This window comes from Epargyreus clarus, unplaced genomic scaffold (assembly GCF_041222505.1).
Source record: "Epargyreus clarus isolate Ecla_fem2 unplaced genomic scaffold, WU_Ecla_fem_2.2 ptg000023l, whole genome shotgun sequence".
NCBI classification, from domain to species: Eukaryota; Metazoa; Arthropoda; class Insecta; order Lepidoptera; family Hesperiidae; genus Epargyreus; species Epargyreus clarus.
In genome coordinates, this window is record NW_027332230.1 from 1677835 (window position 1) to 1695711 (window position 17877).

The 17877-nt window shown below is 35.4% G+C and overlaps 2 long non-coding RNA genes across 2 annotated transcripts in view; one reads left to right on the forward strand and one right to left on the reverse strand.

The window, feature by feature from the left end:
* The window catches only part of LOC140751782 (uncharacterized), a 592785-nt gene that overhangs the window by 538395 nt on the left and 36513 nt on the right, over positions 1-17877 (forward strand). The window lies entirely within an intron of this gene.
* Positions 1269-2429, reverse strand: LOC140751622 (uncharacterized). The gene is made up of 2 exons (XR_012103367.1): positions 2215-2429; positions 1269-1948 (listed from the first exon to the last, which is right to left on the reverse strand). It is a non-coding gene; the product is annotated as an uncharacterized LOC140751622 (long non-coding RNA).

Here is a 17877-nt window from a genome sequence, read left to right on the forward strand (position 1 = left end):
AAGATCAAACCAAGCACCATATTTCGTACACAAGCCCCAGAACTCTTGAGTTGCAACTACCCTCATCTGAGAACGGAGAGGCGAACGCTTTCTTATATAATCAAGAGCCGCTTTTGCGATGTGGGGGTTAGGATGTGATCACATTATAGAGGCAAGCGATTGACTTTTTTTTCAAATGAAAAAAATGTTTATAACTACACCTTCTTTGAAGTAATAGAATCCTCTGTGGTTCGACCGCTGCCACACTTATTTTTGCCTAATAACATTAGTGTTAGACGCTGCTGTGTTCATGTTTGAAGGTTGTAGTAAAGGAGACATACTTTTCCGAGCCATTTCAACTTAGTTCTCAGGGGTAGCAGCGCATCTGTGGCCGACCTCAGGTAGGAATATTAAACCTATTTGGGGTTGATTACAGATGGCCATGGGCAGTCACTTAGTATCAGGTAGACTGCATGCACGTCTGCTACTCCTATATTATATAAAAACAATCGTATATAAATAGTATGTAAAATTTAGTCTTTGAGAGAATGACGTCATTCTTATCGTTACCGCTGCCTCGTCTCTATGGACTACTTCCATCTTGTTCAAGGAGCGAAGGTTGTATAAATATTGGCGCGTCGCTTTGAGGCTAAGTGCCGCCTTTGTTTCGGCAATAAAAGAATAACACTCATTTATGTGAACAATGAAACAACTATACTAAGTTGTTTGACCAGCAACGAGAGGTTATAGTTGAAGCTGAAGCTGAAGGTGGTACAACCCTTCGTGGTTCGACACCGGTTACAAACACCTAACACAAGAACGTAATAATAAGTAGTATTAAGCACTGTTGGAGGGAGTGGTTATGGGGACGTTTCTTCTCGAGGTGTTCCAGTTTAGTCCTCAAGGGTGGCCGTGCATTTTTGTCCGACCTCAGGTAGGAATATCTAATCCTATCTGGGGTTGATTACAGATGTCCATACGTGGCAGTAGCCACTTACCATCAGGTGAACTGCATGCTCGTCTGCTACTCCTTTGCCTTGCCACTCCTATCCCTTTACACCCGAAGATTTTTTTTCGCAATTTCCAATTCAAAACGTTTATTACGGCTTTTTATATAGCTTAAGGGATCCACAAAAAATACGAAAAAAAATCCAGAGTTTATACGTAATCCAGAAATCGACCCTCACGATCGTGAGTCTCCGGTGGGAACTGTCACACTCACGATCGTGAAAATTGCAAAAAAAAATAGTTTTTTATCAAAAAATATAAGAAAATTAAAACAATTTGGAGATATTTAACATCACTGTCTTTATTTTCATTAGTCTTTATAAAAAATCTGTCTTGGCAATGAAACCTAAACTACGTAATTCTATGAAAATCAACATTCTTCTTTCTTCCGTTATTGCCTCCGTCTTAAATCCAGGTCTCCAAGGCGTAGGTATTCTTGGCTAGGGAATACATCCAATGATAATGCAGATGGAGAAAACTTTAGCCATATCTATTGCAATTAAATTAAGTTTTCGACCGGTTCTTCTTAGATAATATAAATTTGTGCATCTGGTTACATATCAAGAGCCTCATAATTAAAATTTTAAGAAAAATATTTCTTTGGAAACTTTACTGGAGATGTTGGTAGGGATGTGTAGACCTTTCAAGATAGAAAACGTATTCTTTTTCAAGCTATTTTTCGATGTGTTGGACGTGAAGATGCTCGGCGGCGAGAAATTTCTAGGGATGATTTTAAAGAAGATGGTTGAGGTTCAGGCTCAAGTTCCAGATCCTATCCTAGGTCAGTTTCTATTTGAGGGTCTGCATGTGCTTCTGGATCTGTTTCAGGGCACAATTCTTCAAATTGAAACTCTTCTAATCTATCTGGTTGAAGCTCTTCACTTTCATGAAGATCTTCAATGTCCGATACATTTCTCCTCACCCCGCACTGGCAAAATCTGATCGTCATTTAAATGTACCCCTAAAATTGAAACAAACAAAATTGATATTGACGAAACTTACACATAACTGGTAGTAGCAATAAAAGCATTTTCATCAAACGTTACTCTGCACCAACAACCGTAGGCACACGATCGTAACAGTTGAAATTTGCAACCTAATTGTATCTAAATTGCAAGTTAATCGAATAAACTACTAAATTCCACGTATTTAGTGTTCTTTTAGCTTTCAAATTAGCTATAATTAATAATAGATACTAAACATTTAATACCAAAAATAATTATATACTTGTGACAGTGCGCGGGTCGAAAAAATCTGCCATCTTTGGACGAGTCCCTAGCACAACTGACCGCCTGCACCCCGCTCACTTAGCCGGTAGCACGTGCGATACTCTCCTCACGATCGATCGGCATCGGTTGCGTTTCGAAAAATAAGAAGCTATCACGTGGGAATTTTTTTAAAGTGAAACTCACGCTCATATCATCTCGGGTGTAAAGGGCTATTAAGAACTTAGTCCTCGTATGTAGTAAAGTAAAAAAAAAATACGTGTGGCACTCGGAGACTGCCGCGGTAAAGCTATTACAATTATATATTTATTTTATTTATGCAGTATTTTTTTTTCTTTGATATTAATTCAAGTTACACTTTGAGCGTGTTGACCGATAAAAAACATTTTTTTTCTTTTATTAAATAAATGAGATGTTAATATTGTTCAAAATATTTTTATTATCTTTCAATACATGTCGGTTCTTCAGGAATATTTATCATTGAAACTATAGGTTTATGGTAACTGAAATAAGAAACATAAGTTTGAGACTTGATATCTTCTAAATATCTGGAAAAAATACCGCGTCAATGGTGGTTCCATATTTTGTTGTGGATTCTTGTGGATCATTGTTCGTATTCAAATTCAATATTTTCGAAAGAAAACTTGTCAACCGCTCTGATTTTTTATCAGCGAAGTTGATGTAGAAATCGCCAGCCAAGATAAGTGGAAATTTATTACCATTTGTACCAAGTATTTTCGACCCTTCTTCAGTGTACTCCAGTAAAGTCCGATGAATAAAATGCTCTACCTTTGGTCGTCTAATTTTGGATTCGGAGAAATGTAAATTGCTACCATGACTATGTGTAGGCCATTTCTAGGCTAGAATTAGCACGCACAAATATCTCCAACAAATGAGCTCCTAACATTAACATCGCTAACGTGTGCAATATTTATTTCAATATTCGGAGTCATAACATTAGTAACATTATTATTTTTTTGGTAAATAGCTACCCCACCTTTCGGAACAGTATCTCGTTTGAATTGAACAATACAATTGAAATTAGGTATTTCAATCGGATTGTCAGGCGTCATGCAAGTTTCGGTAAGAAGTAACACATTTGCTTGCCTCGTAACTGAATCTTGTAAATCGTATTTGTGACTATTTAGACTTTGGCAGTTGAAAGTAATTATTGAAATGCCATTTCTATTACTAATGAAATCTAATACACTTTGAGCTATCGTCTGAACACTATTTAGAGACAGTCTTTTGAATTCTTGCAACAAAGATGCAGTCGATGCAGCTTGCTTTCGATTATGATAAAACTTAAATGTAGAATAATCGTTTTTTGTTCTCGTGATATACAATTTTTCAATATTAGTCACCTGAGAGAGCGCAACATAAACGAGTGCCTGAGAATGTGCTTTTTTATACTCATATACTATTTCGTCAAAAGTTCCACCTTGCGACTTATGTATACTATGTATAGTTAGAGCAAGAGCTGAAGTTAATGGAAAATGTTTGCGTTTGGCTATATATTTTCTATCCGATGTTAATGAAATATTTGCTGTTCGTAATAAATCATAATGGCGTTTTGATTTTGTACTGTCAAGTCTGTCAGTTGTAATCGTACGTTTAAAAATTACAAACACTCTTTTGCGTTATTTTATTAATCCAGAATTCAACATAGCTTATGTTGATAAAACATATTATTAGGATAATGTGGTAATATAATTTTGAATTTTATAATGGGAATATAAAAAATATACTTCACGCAATTTTAAGATTTCCGCACGGATTATAAAAAAATGTGTATTACTGCCATCTGTTTTCACGTTGATGAATTTTAGGAATTTTCGTTACGGAATTTCTCGATTCGGTCGCCGCGCTTAAAGCCCGCGATAAAAGCTATGCAATAGCTTAATAGAATAATTATTATAAAAAAGACAAACCCACTGAGTTTCGAACCGGATCTTCTCAGTAGAGGTCGCTTCCGATCCGGTAGTAGTTTAAGAAAAATATTTTAACTGACAATTTGTAAGTGCCGCCGTTGGCCTATATAAAATAAATATATTTCATTCATTTCATTCATGTCCATTATCTTCGGAAATGATTGGTTACTTGAAATACAAGTGTCGACAAACTTGATGCACGAATATATTGATGAGCGATTGTTATCCAAAGGCATCTGGTATAAAACCGTATAATATGAACCCATGGTTCGAAGGGAATAAAATCGACCGAAAGCATGTGGCATCTCCTTTTATCCCTGTAGTTCCGGGACAAGAATATACGGGTACGGTATCCCCTGCCTGTCGTAAGAGGCGGCTAAAAGGGGGCTTCTGGGGTCGTGGGTGGCAAGAGTGGGAGTTCGAACCGCCCGGCCAACGGCCCCGGGAAGGACGACGGTGGTCGCATACCGTCGTACGCACCAGACGGTGTGGCGAGCGATAAGCTCACCTGGGCGGAGCCCGACGGGACAACGCGCTAAGAGGACTCCGGTTGCGTTCCTTTGGAGATCCTGGAGCCCTCTACGCAGCGCCGAGGACGGCCATTGGGGGGGTTTTAGGGCGGTAAGAGTCCCATATAACCCTGTGTCGCTCCCACGGCATCGGGTACCTCTTGAAGGTTTCCCCCTCGTGAACAAAAAACAAAAACTCCTTTATGAAATAAAGATGGAAAAATATATATTATCTAAGATACTTGTATAAAACCCGTACTGTGGCTGCAATTGTGAATACGATATTTATAAATTAAAAAAAAAGGAAACGTTTGCAAATTATATTAACACCTATGTAACAATCTACCTCAAGAGTCCTCTGAGAGCGGTTTAGAGGAACTTTCCAATAAACTTAATATTTTTATGGGACGGGTCGGCTATAAAAAGATCTCAGTCGGCGTTTCTTAGGCGATTTCGCTGAAATTCGCATTAAACCACTTCCACCACTAATGGAGAACGAGTTGAGCGAGAAACCTTTGCCCGGCAGCGAAATTTAAAATAAAAACGACTTAACAGTTTATATGCTAACAGTCGTACACTAAGCTTCCAAGTTTTGTGAATGCCATGGAGACACAGAGATGAATACACAAATATTCAGACCGAGAACAGAAATGGTAGAAAACGAGTACGTGGTCTACCTGACAGTAAGTGGCGGCCACAGATACTTTGTTATCCTGAGGACTAAGCTGGAACGCTTCGGACAAGTATGTCTCCTATAACCCTTTAAACTGAAAGACAGCAGCGTTAACACTGCTGTTATTACGCAGTAGCGGTATCTAGTGCCTTCGGTGTCAAACCACAAAGGGTTCTAATATCTTATACTCCTCCACCTTATAACCAGTTCCCCACTTTTATTATTTAATGAACAATATTATTATTTAATAAGAATGATATGAAGATTATTCGCTTCATCGTTCGTAGTAAGACACAAGCCTAAGCTACAGTTACGATTCCGGTGAGCATTTTTGTGCGATGATCAGCTTTAGTAAATAGTTTACGATATTGCTTATAGTTAAGGTAACCTTGATGAGTTCTCATGTCCCTTTCATTCATAGCTTTATTTTAATGGTTCGTAATGGTTTCTTGGAATAGTATCTGCGAATATAATACGATAACTAAGGAATGGTGTCTAAGTTTAAGAAAAAACAAAATTAACAAGGTCAGCGGCATTTTTGTCATTGAAAGTTTTATTTATGCCGTCGTATAAAATAAAAAAAATATCTAAATTACGCGGGCGGCGTTCCTTCTAAACATGAAATTCAAAATATACAAATTTGAGACAAGTTTTAGAGACTATTATACTAAGTTAGCCTTGTTATACGTGGCCTTATGTAAATTAATTGATTTACCACAATATGTTTTACATGTTTCCGAAAAAGTTGGCGACTGCTGATCTAAGCCAGCTGAGCACGGGTCTCCTGTCAGAAGGTATATTTCTGACAGGAGACCCGTGCTCAACAGTGGGACAATCAATAAGCCTTAATAAACCAATAGTCGATTGATGTATTATAGAAGGGCTAAACATATAGATTTATGGGCGATTTCAGGTGGATTCCACGTTTGCTGTTTTATTAAATAAAAAAGCAAAACAAACACAAATCTGAAAAATTAGTTCAATCACAGATTTGAAAAATTAGTTCAATTGCCCATTAGCCGCAATTCTGAAGCAAATCCGAAAAATATTCAGTTTAACTAACAACTTTGAAATCTGAACCAGTGAAAATAAATGCAAAATAAATACACCCACTACTAATCTAGAGCAAGCAACGCATTCAACAAATCGAAATACCAAAAAACTAAATAAAACGAGAAATTGAACAAACAATTGAGTCAGTTCGACTTAATTTGGCAAAAAGCCGTCGAGTCCTAACTCCTAACCGATGTTATATTAATGTTTTATGAATATGGGGGTTTTCGTACAAAATCTGTTGTAGAACTTAGTGTAGGTATGTTTTTTTTTACAATCGTGAAGTGTGAGTACTGAGTATGCAGTCCACCTGATAAATTGGCACTAGCCAATCTTATTTGACTATATAAGACACTAGTCTTATATAGTCAAATAAGATTAGAGTCCTACGTTAGGTCGGTTACAGTTGCTTTGCTACTACTAGTATACAAAGTTGGAGTACCTTGTAAAGTATGTCACCCTTACCACACCCTTCAAATAAAACGCAGCAGTACTGAACACTGCTGTTATTAGGCAAATGTATATATAAAGGTATTACATACACATGTTTTTTTTTTTTTTTAAAATAGGAGTAGCGGACGAGCATGCAATCCACCTGATGGTAAGTGGCTACTGCCGCCCATGGACATCTGTAATCAACCCCAGATAGGATGAGATATTCCTACCTGAGGTCGGCCACAGATGCGCCGCTATCCCTGGGGTCTAAGCTGGAACGCCTCGGAAAAGTCTATCTCCCTTACTACACCCTTCAAACCGGAACACAGCAGCGCCTAACATTGCTGTTATTAGGTAGAAATAGGTGTGGTGGTGGTGCCGCCGGAGTCGAACCACAAAGGGTTCTACCACCTTCCAGATGTATATGTAACGGTGGTGTCACTGAATTAAAACCACAAAGGTTCTTCCACCTTGAATCTTTATCAATCTAGAATTCAACCTAGAATATCAATCTTAGTTTAAAAACTGACATCCTTCTTAAAAAAATTGAAAAAAAATGATCACGCATTCCACCTGTTTTATTGAGAATGAATTATGTTTGCTTACCCTTTTCATTCATCAGGTGCTCAATATAAACTATGCAAATTGTTTAATAGTAATGCAATAGTTAATTCAAACACAAACTTCATTATTTCGGGATGCGTAGTGCGTGCCGCGGCGTAAATATTGCGCAAACTAATAAGGCGATAGAACAATACATTGCTAACAAAAATAAATAGAACGTTGACTAATAACTATGCTAAAGGGCTATCGGATCTCAAGTAGGGGTGAAGTGGAGGGGAGTCGAGGGGTAGTAAAAACAAAGGAAGCCCTACACAATCGGAATAAATTATTGCTTGCGCGGTTTAGTTTTCAAGAATAGGGTGCAAGCTGTCTTTTTATTACTGCCTTTGCATAAAACCCTTTTCCTACCCTCCCCGATTGTGTGTAAGAGTTAATTTTTTGAATAATCACTGTGAATGCTCTTTGAGTGGAGTGCCTCCACCAACTTCGAGGTGGCGGCCCTGTTTAAATAACACTTGCTTCGATTTACTTTTTGTTGACTTTGTCCGGTACCTACTTAAGTTTTTACTGATAGTTTTCTTTGTGATTATATCTTTAGATACTTTATCCATTTAAAAAAGCAGGTAATGTTTTATATGGTTTTCTGTATTGTTTTTTTTTTTACCTTGTCTACGAAGCTGACTTCAGCGATCAATGTCACATGGAAAGATTTCGATAACTGTTTCTTTTATTTTTTCTAAATATTTGTATATTACCGACTAGCCTTTTGGAATACTAATAGATCTTTGTTCTAAATTTAATAAGAATTCATTGAAAATGAGGTAACTAGAAACTCTTCAGCAAAGAACACTGACAAATTTCTAACCGCCCTATGACGTCCAAAGATAAATATCTGAAAAACATTAGGATTCTCTTAGTATTTAAGAAATCGGTATTATTTCTAACCCACAATATGACCAACCTCTTTTAATAGTATATTGCAATAAAGTTAAATAAAATGTATGAATAGGTCTCCTGAAGAATTACCGATATTAATATTTATTAATACCGGTATTTTTTGTGATTACATCCAGAAACCATTTCCATGCAGAAATCAATCAATCATTATGATGATTGATTGATTCCTGCATGGAAAAGGTTTCAGCGTATTTTCAATACAATTTATTAAAATTCAATAAACAATATGGGATTGTATAAAGTACTGTGAATGACCCCCTATATTAATTATTAAATTGATTACTAAAAGTAGTGTTTCCAAACACACATCATACGATTGTAGTGTTAATTCGTCACCTAATGCGTTATATGCGGAGCGCCACCTGACGGTACATTGTGATATCCGACCTGGTTTTGATGCAAACCTTTATATTGTACGGTTTTGGCATTGTTTTAGTCGTATTCTGACATCGTTGTAGATTTCTTTTACCTTATAAGAGTAGCAGAAGAGCGTGCAGTCCAACTGATGATAAGTGGTTAATGCCGTCCATGGACATCTGTAATCAACCCCCGATAGGATTAGGTCATCCTAACTGAGGACGACCACAGATGCGCCGCTACCCCTGAGGACTAAGCTAGAACGCCTTGTAAAAGTATGTCTCCCTTACCACACCCTTCAAACCAGAACACAGCAGCGTTTGACACTGTTAATAGGCAGAAATAGGTGTGGCGATGGTGCCGCCGGAGTCCAACCACAAAGGATTCTACCACCTTCAAACATCGAAACTTTTTTTACCTTTGAGATCCTTAAATCTCTCAAATAGGCAGGTTTCCGGTATTAAAGGATACCGTTAAAGCAACTTATAATTAATTTCTCATAGATGGGATTACAAACAGACAATTCAATTTATATTATTTGTTTGGAAAACCTCATCGCGCGTTGTAAATGTCTCTCTCGTAAGTGTGCCACCAGCATTCAATGTGTCACACTATGATAACGAATGCTCCCTTTGAGATAAAATCGGCGCGTCGCTGGTTTTCCTCCCATTTGAAACCTTTGTCTGAACATTTTATGGTTTGTTGAAAGCTCTATATGCTTGTCAAAGGACATATTATTTTAAAACAAGGGGTTTTAAGTCAAACACCGATTATAGGGCTCGAACACAAAACTGCGATGCGACGCGATGCGAATTCGCAACGCAGAAAATTGCGATGCGAATTGCTGCGATGCGATATCGTGCGGCGTAGCGTCTCTCAGGGTGACCAACAACAACAACAACCACTGTGCGATGCGAATCAATTCGCAAGTTCTTGCGATGCGTCGAGGGAGCTCGCAGATTTTTGCGATGCGACGTCGCATCGCAGTTTTGTGTACGAACCCTATGTAAGGTCTGTTTGTATAAAAAAAATTAGAGTTCTGTATGTCAAAGCAGATAGCAGAAAACCCATAATATTCTTAATACAGCGTCATGTATGTTATGTTACAGTGTTTTATGTATGTAGTATGATAGATCCATTTATAGGAGACATTCCAACTTCGTTCTTATGGTATCAAGTGTATGAACGTATGTATCTGGTCACCAGAAAGTAGGATGGCCATTAATCTGACTGCATACTCATTTGTTTTTTTTCTATTATCTATCAAGCCCTTTGTGGTGTAGAGCATGTCATAAAAGAAGAAGGAAGACATACATACGAACAAAAATATTACGTTCTGTAGTCAGGTAATATTATTCAACAAAATTAAAAACATAATAAAAATATTAGCTTTAAGAATAGGGATTTCAACACAAAAATACTGCTTTCGTTAATATATATAGGTGTTACCGTTAACCGTCATGTAAATCTTATTTATAAACTTTAACAATCCGTTTACTTGAAAACATCTATCACACAATAGTCCTTTGAGAACAATCAGTTTTTATTAATCCCGCCCCAGTTGCCGCTAGAGACTCATTTTGGTTTTCTATCGACATAAGGTATGTTTTTGATCGTAAACTGTAAACTTTGATCGTAAACCAGCGATATGATCGTGGCAGTCAGTAAACATCATCATCAACCCATTAATGTCCCAATCACAGACCTGTATTTTGTCTGTGGTCCCAATGATGGGTAGGGGTGTGCTCCATAGTGATAAGCTAAGTCATAAGAGCTAATTCATATTCTACCACGGCGGCTAGTTGTGAATTGGTAGACTTTACGAACTTTTGAATAGAAAAATTTAAACATGTTTGTAGGTAGGTACCTAGCGTCATCTTCATACAATTCCTTTTCTTGCGGTGTTTTCCTTAAGCGTTGAAGTATGTGATCATTAGTTTTAAATAAACAAATTTAAAAACGCATATCGTGAGTACCCGTTACATAATAAAATGTCTCAATTCCGCGATAATGTCCGCTCTGAAGTTATTGCGTGCAGGTATATTTATACAATTTGCTAAGGCGACGCGATTCATTTCTATATTCAGAGCGGACTAGCAGTTTTTCGCGGACTATAATCATAATTTTTTTATAAATACTTATAACTGACATGATTATGTAATAAACGTTTATTCCAAAAATACTTTACAGTACATCAACACCAGCAATTTCTTGGAAATACTATTTCTTTTAATCCATTCCATAGAATCCGATACGACATCATTAAAACACAATTTCGCCAGTCTGGCCAGTAAACATAGAAACACTATATTTATCTTTACCGTTAATATTATACTTAGATTTTCCTATCTTATTCAGTATTTCCCTCTTCGTACAAGAACAATCGGTAATCAAACACAATTTATCGTTTCACGTAACTCTGTAAGAAGGCGTGGGCGAACCAGCTAACAAAGTATCCTCCAAAAAACTATCGTTCTCAGAGAGATATCTCACAATTAATTTTATCGTACACTCGGAATGTTAAGACCCTTGTTTCATGTTCAACAACTGTCTTAGACAAGTACAAGATAGAGAATGTGTGTTAGTTGACCTCGGTCGAATCTCTTCGAGCACTATTTTCCTCCAATTACTCCGCTACCTTTTAACAGAATGAGATTGCGATCTCGATTTTCGAGATAAATTATTTATACTTCGGAGCATCCATTCCGTTTTAATTATTAGTCGCGATTCGATTAAAATTCCAGTCAACGACAACTCATTCAATTAGAATATCATTAGTGAGTTCCTTATTGGATTGTGCTATTTGTCTATTAGTATCAACACTTATTACCGCTTGTTTAATTAAATCCTATACCCATTGCTGTCCTACTACAAGGTACGGTCTCGTCTCGAGTAAGATAGGTTTAGGCCTCTCAGCTGTAAATCTCAGGTACAGCTTAGGTTTCCACGTGATATTTTCCTTCGCCGTTATTGCATGTAATCTAATATACACGCAACTTTGAAAAATTCGAAGTGCTTGCCGTGGTTTTGAACCCCCGACCCTCAATTGTCAGGCCGAGTTTCAACCACTAGGGTAACAATGTACGTTTTGCACTGCATTGTATTTGGTTGAGTTTTAATTAGTGTTTACGGATTATACTAAAATAGCGACCTTAATGTACTATATTTATAATAATTAGACTTGAAGTGAGTTATTAAGGGAATAAATAGACATAAAATGTATTTCCTCTTACGTAAAAGCTTAATGAGTTTGCTTCGGAGGGATCGCAAAAAGTACTTATACACAGCCAATTACTTATTAATTAACTATTTCGGATACATCCAGCAACGTCCGTAATTGAACTATAAATCATTCTCGGAGACTCAATCTGGCACTTTCGCACTTTATGCCGCTTTCGGAGTATCGGGCTACCTTGTTGCTGCTGATTCAGTACTTGCAAGCTTTCCGCTAGACTTGCACTTTCCTTTACGACTCAATTAAGCATAAGCCAAAGCGAACAGCTACAGAAAACCGCCCGTATGATGAACGCATAGAGCTGAATTCGCTCGGGATCCCTCAAGGAGTTACACTTAGACCGCAACATCAAACTGTTCGTTACTGAACCGTGATCTTGAGATGATTTATGATATGTTATACGCCTGACGTTTACGAGTTAACATCCACGCCGGGGAGGCCTTTTAATCAACTATGCTAATGTTAGGTGTTGATCTCAGTTGCGGCGGGTCCCGTTAAGTCTAATGTCAATATTAGATTCTAATTGAATCTCTGAATGTGAGCAAAGTTTAATTAAGATCCCACGTAGCAACATATTTGAAGGGTTACTTGTATCCGCACAAGTTTCACACTGACCCATTTATTATGTTTTCATATGGGTAATAAATTATTCGGATATGTTGTGTTATTTTACGTATAAAGTACGTTACTTCATAAGAAGTTTTGTATTTAATAGAGCAAATATAAGTACTACACAATAAAACGAAAAATAAAACATAGCATATTAAAATAACTTCACATACAATCTCAATTTCAGGTTCCAAATAAGCCAGAACACACAAAATACAAGGAAATATATATTGATGTAGCGTTTCTATACAAATACTTAAATTAAATAATATAAATATGCTGGCCATAAATTGAAATAAGTGCCTATAGCACAATAGCCTAGCTGTTATAAATGCCACGACGGTCATCAAGATAAAAGAAATAATTGCATTGAATGCAGATGAATCCATCTGCAGTGATGGAGGGGTCAATAATGACGTAAACCTGTAGATCAACAATGCGGTATCGACTTACGCTTAACGATTTTTGACGTCCACGTAATGGTGAACAATAGGGTTAAGTTAGCTTCCAAATTCAACAATAATTTAGATAAATTTATTCTCAAAATCTCACGTACAATCTATATAACGTTTTCGGGAACACAAAACAGACCTTTAAATATATACAACAAATTTTGCAATTATTAAACCAAAAAAAGTACGCCGTAGGTATTTTATTAGATATGAGTAAAGCATACGACCGGGTTAATTATGATATCCTCCTAAAGAAGTTGCACGGAATAGGCATACGAGGAACAGCATACGATTGGTTTTCTTCATATTTAAATAACCGTACCCAATACACCGAAATAGAACATTACGACATGCAAACAGGTATCATAACAAAAGAAAGATCAAAATTTATAGAACTTAAAAAATCAATACCACAGGGATCCGTGCTGGGATGTATATTATTCCTAATATATATCAACGATTTGCCCAAATGCGTAAACACCACAAGTATTCTATTTGCTGACGATATTTCATTAGTATTTCCTTGCTCTGATGATTCGCTACTGAATCAAAAGTTAAATACCTTGTTGGATAACGTGAATTCCTGGCTAAGCGACCATAATTTAAAAATAAATATAAACAAAACAAAAATATTACAGTTTAGACCTCACCAGAAATGCCCCTTAAATATTAATTATCAAATTCATAACACACATATAGAATGTGTAGATAGCGTTAAATTATTAGGCCTACACATCGACACACATATCAACTGGAAAAATCATATCCAATATATATCAACAAAATTATCAAGATTTATATACGCTTTGTATGAGTTAAAAAAGGTCACGGACTTAAAAACAGCTAAGTCCGCTTATTATGGATATGCGCACGCGTGGCTCCAATACGGCATAATACTCTGGGGAAATAGCACAGACACTAACAAATTATTCACCTTACAAAAGAAATGCGTACGGATATTAGCCAACATTAAACAATCTGAAAGCTGTAGAAAATATTTCACAGATCTCAATATATTAACTTTAACGTCCATGTACATTATAGAAATATGCAACTTTGTAAAAAAACATAATAATCTATTTGTCTGCTCCAATGAAACAAAAAAATATAGTTCACGAAATCCGAACAAACTCGCAATACCACAATCTAGACTAGCAATGTATGGCTCCGGACCCTATTCTATGTGCGTCAAAATATATAATAAAATTCCGAAAGAAATCCAAGATGAAGACTCGCTTACATTTAAAAACAAACTAAGGAAACTATTAATAAGTAAATGCTATTATTCACTACAAGAATTTTTTGAATGACTATACCTACAATCTACTTCAATAAAAATCTCACCTTTAACCTAAATAATGATAATGTTGACATTCCTATACTTAATTAAATACAATTTACATACATTAATATTAATTTTATATAATTGATTAATTTGACTTTGTATAAATATTGACATTTTATTGATATGAACCTATTAAAATGTAATAATAATGTATTTTCCATTTTATATAAACAATGACGATTCTAAGTTAAGATAAATATGAGCTAATGTGAATGTATTTCATTGCAATGCCCTAGCAGGGTACATGCATGTTCGAATACCCTACTTGTAACACCATAATTATGTACTGTATGCATGAGCAATAAAAATTTGAATTTGAATTTGAATTTGACCCCAAATTCTGCAAATAATATGAAAAGTGTCAGTTAAATTGTATTGTAAATGTCTATTTTCTTTGTCTGGGCGATAACATTATCGTTTGTAAAGCTACAGAGTTGATAATATTGTGTTAGTAACACAGTCATGTTATTTTTCATACGAGAGAAATTTTATTTCATAGCTTTCAATAGTTTTCTTAACAATTAAAAATATTTTTATGTATTTTATAGAGTAAAATTACATTCTGAACATCTATCTTTTATATATATAAAGCGAAAAGATACTCACGTTCAAAACATATTAATCAAGGTTTTGCCTAAACGACTAAAGGAAGAATCATGAAATTTGGAATATAGCTTCATTTTATAATGTAGATGCGCACTAAGATCGGATTTTTTGATATTCCACCGCTAAGGGGGTTAAATAGGGATTGAAAGTTAGTATGAAAGTCCGTGAATTTTAAAGCAAACTCGATGAAAATTTATATTTAGCTTACTGATGTAAAATAATAAAAATCTAATTTAAGAGTTTTTCCAAAATTAACCCTTAAGGTGGTTAAATAGTTGACAGCTTATTTTAAAATTTGGCATTTTAGAAGCCAGCACTATGAAAGTTATATGAAAGTATGAAAGTATGAAAAAAAATATGTATATTGATATTTCATTAATAAAAAAAACTTTTATTAATGAAATATTAATGTTACTTTATCGTTAAAATGGTTAAAGGTACAAATTTACAATTACAGTTATTTGTATGTCATATCATATTTTTACGCGGGCGAAGCCGAGGGTTCTGCTAGTAAAACATAAGTTCCTTAGTTCTTAACATAGTGATTTTACAAAATCAAATATCTGACAGATCAATGAGAATTTGCAACTATGTAAAACAATATTTTTGACAAAGCAAGAAATCCTAGCCATCACGGGTAATACCAAATGAAATGGGTTCACTCACTGGACCCTCGAATTACTTGTTGCTGTGTGGTCCAATACAGAAGATTATGATTTTTAATGCGTAAATTTAGGCATAATTTTAATATTTATTTATGCTTATATTAAATAACACATACATTTACGTTCCAATTATTATCTCAATGTGTTGAATGGAACGACGTAGTAATTTATTGGAATACAGATACAGTCATTAAAAATGTAAACGTCAAAAAATTCGTAATAAATTTATTTCAAAACAAGAATATTAAAGTAACAAGAAACTTGTACAATTTCTGCAAATGGCATAATGTTACCCAACCTAGGATTTTTGTCATTACAGTAAAATTTAAATTATATCGCAGATATTGCTTACATATTCCGTAATGCAAACTCTTAAGGAGGCTAATTAAAACTGCCTTGTTTCAGAAGTCTATTAAAATTTTGTAAACTCCAGAAAAGTCATTTAAGAAAAACTAGGTCACACGAAGGCAAACGCAAATTTAAAACTGGGCCTAGTCGTAAGTAGAATGCTAGTTATTTTTAGGTTGTTAATATTTGTACAATTATAAAGTACAATTTTCTACAAGGAACTGATTTTTTAAAATAAATAATCTTTCATTTCCTTTTCATTTTTATCATACGAAGATTTTTTATAAATCCGTTCTTCATGTATTACAATTATATTATAAGGAATTTCTGTACAAAATGACATGCTCTGAGACGCCCTTCTTATAATAAATGTTATTTACAGTGTTTTTTTACCCGTCTGCGGAGTATGTATGTATGTATATTGTATCTCTTTTTTGACACGTCCTGCAGCCCAAACGACGTGATTGACAGAGTATAAAACATAAGATGTTATTGGATTCGTCTGAATTGTAGAAGTAAATAGACTATATTTTTAGTCGAATTTATGGTTTTTAATTATACTCTTTTCATTTTTTTTATTTAAACACAACAAAATCTGAAACAGATTGATAAAATCCTCGCAAAACTTAGACTGCACCCAAAGCGTTGGCACCGGCAATTCATACTCGTCATAACTCCAACCTGTCGCAGATTGTGCGGGCGTGTCTCTAGTATTTTGCGCCGCCGTAAATACCTCCTTTTGCGCGCCCTTGTTGAGGGATTATAGTTTTGGAGCGGTCAGCCCAATCCTACGCTCTGTCCTAGCGATGTCAGCTTGTTAAATTTCTGATTGGATTTATATTCGTGTCAGGTATTCCGGTTGATAGATGTTCCTAGTTTTTGGGTTACACGCATGCGCGCTTTGAATAATTTTGTCCTAATTAAGTTTGTCCAGCAAGAGCATACCTGTTAATTAATGTGAATCAAAAACTGTAGTTTATTTAAAACTAATTAAAAGATGAAAACGTAAAAATATAATTGAGTGCCATCTGAAACAAAAATATAATAAGATAGGGTTGAATGATTGACCCAATTTAATAACCTCTACTAAGATTTCCACTTAAATCCACACGCGGTCCATCCAGGCACTAATAGACTCATCAGACAAAACAACACAATACAATGGGATACACAAAGGAAAATTGAAACGGGAAAAACTAAAACGCGAGAGATACGACAGTAAATAGGCGGACGACAATCCAACGACCTACTTGCGGACAATTGGATGGCACGGAAAGATTTATCACTGGACGAGATGTAAGATGCTTTAGTGACGCAATCGTTTCGTGTACTAGTGACGTTTGATCTGAGAAAAGAGATGGTTTGCCAAAAACAAATGTGGAAACAGTACATAATCATAAAACAGTCATTTGTTTCTAGAATGATATTACAATAGTGATTTATATGAATAGAATTCAATTACACTAACATTTCACGTCGTTATTTGTTTCACTATTTTGTATCAATATTCAATTGTTACGAAATAATTACCGCACCGCTTTGCTTCAAAATCCCTGCATTCAATTGGTTTCAATAGTGGTTCCTAAAATAATAGTCAATAAGACTAATAATTTTAATCACGTGATTATTTCTAACAAATATCATATTATATGGTTTCTACCATATGTGATATTTATCTCATTTACTCCCAAGTTTTAACAGACCACAATAAAAATATAACATTACATGAATTGTATTATACTTTTCTTTTGCCACATAAGAATAGAGAAGCCATGAAAACTCGAATACTCCATAGTATTGTAGCAGAACTTTTAAATTCAAATGTATTTTGGCTGCATTGTTGGATTGCGTCAGAAATGATCACAATTGCGCTTCATTGGCTACTTCCTTTGCTCGGCTAAGATCTGAAGGTTGATGTGATTTTG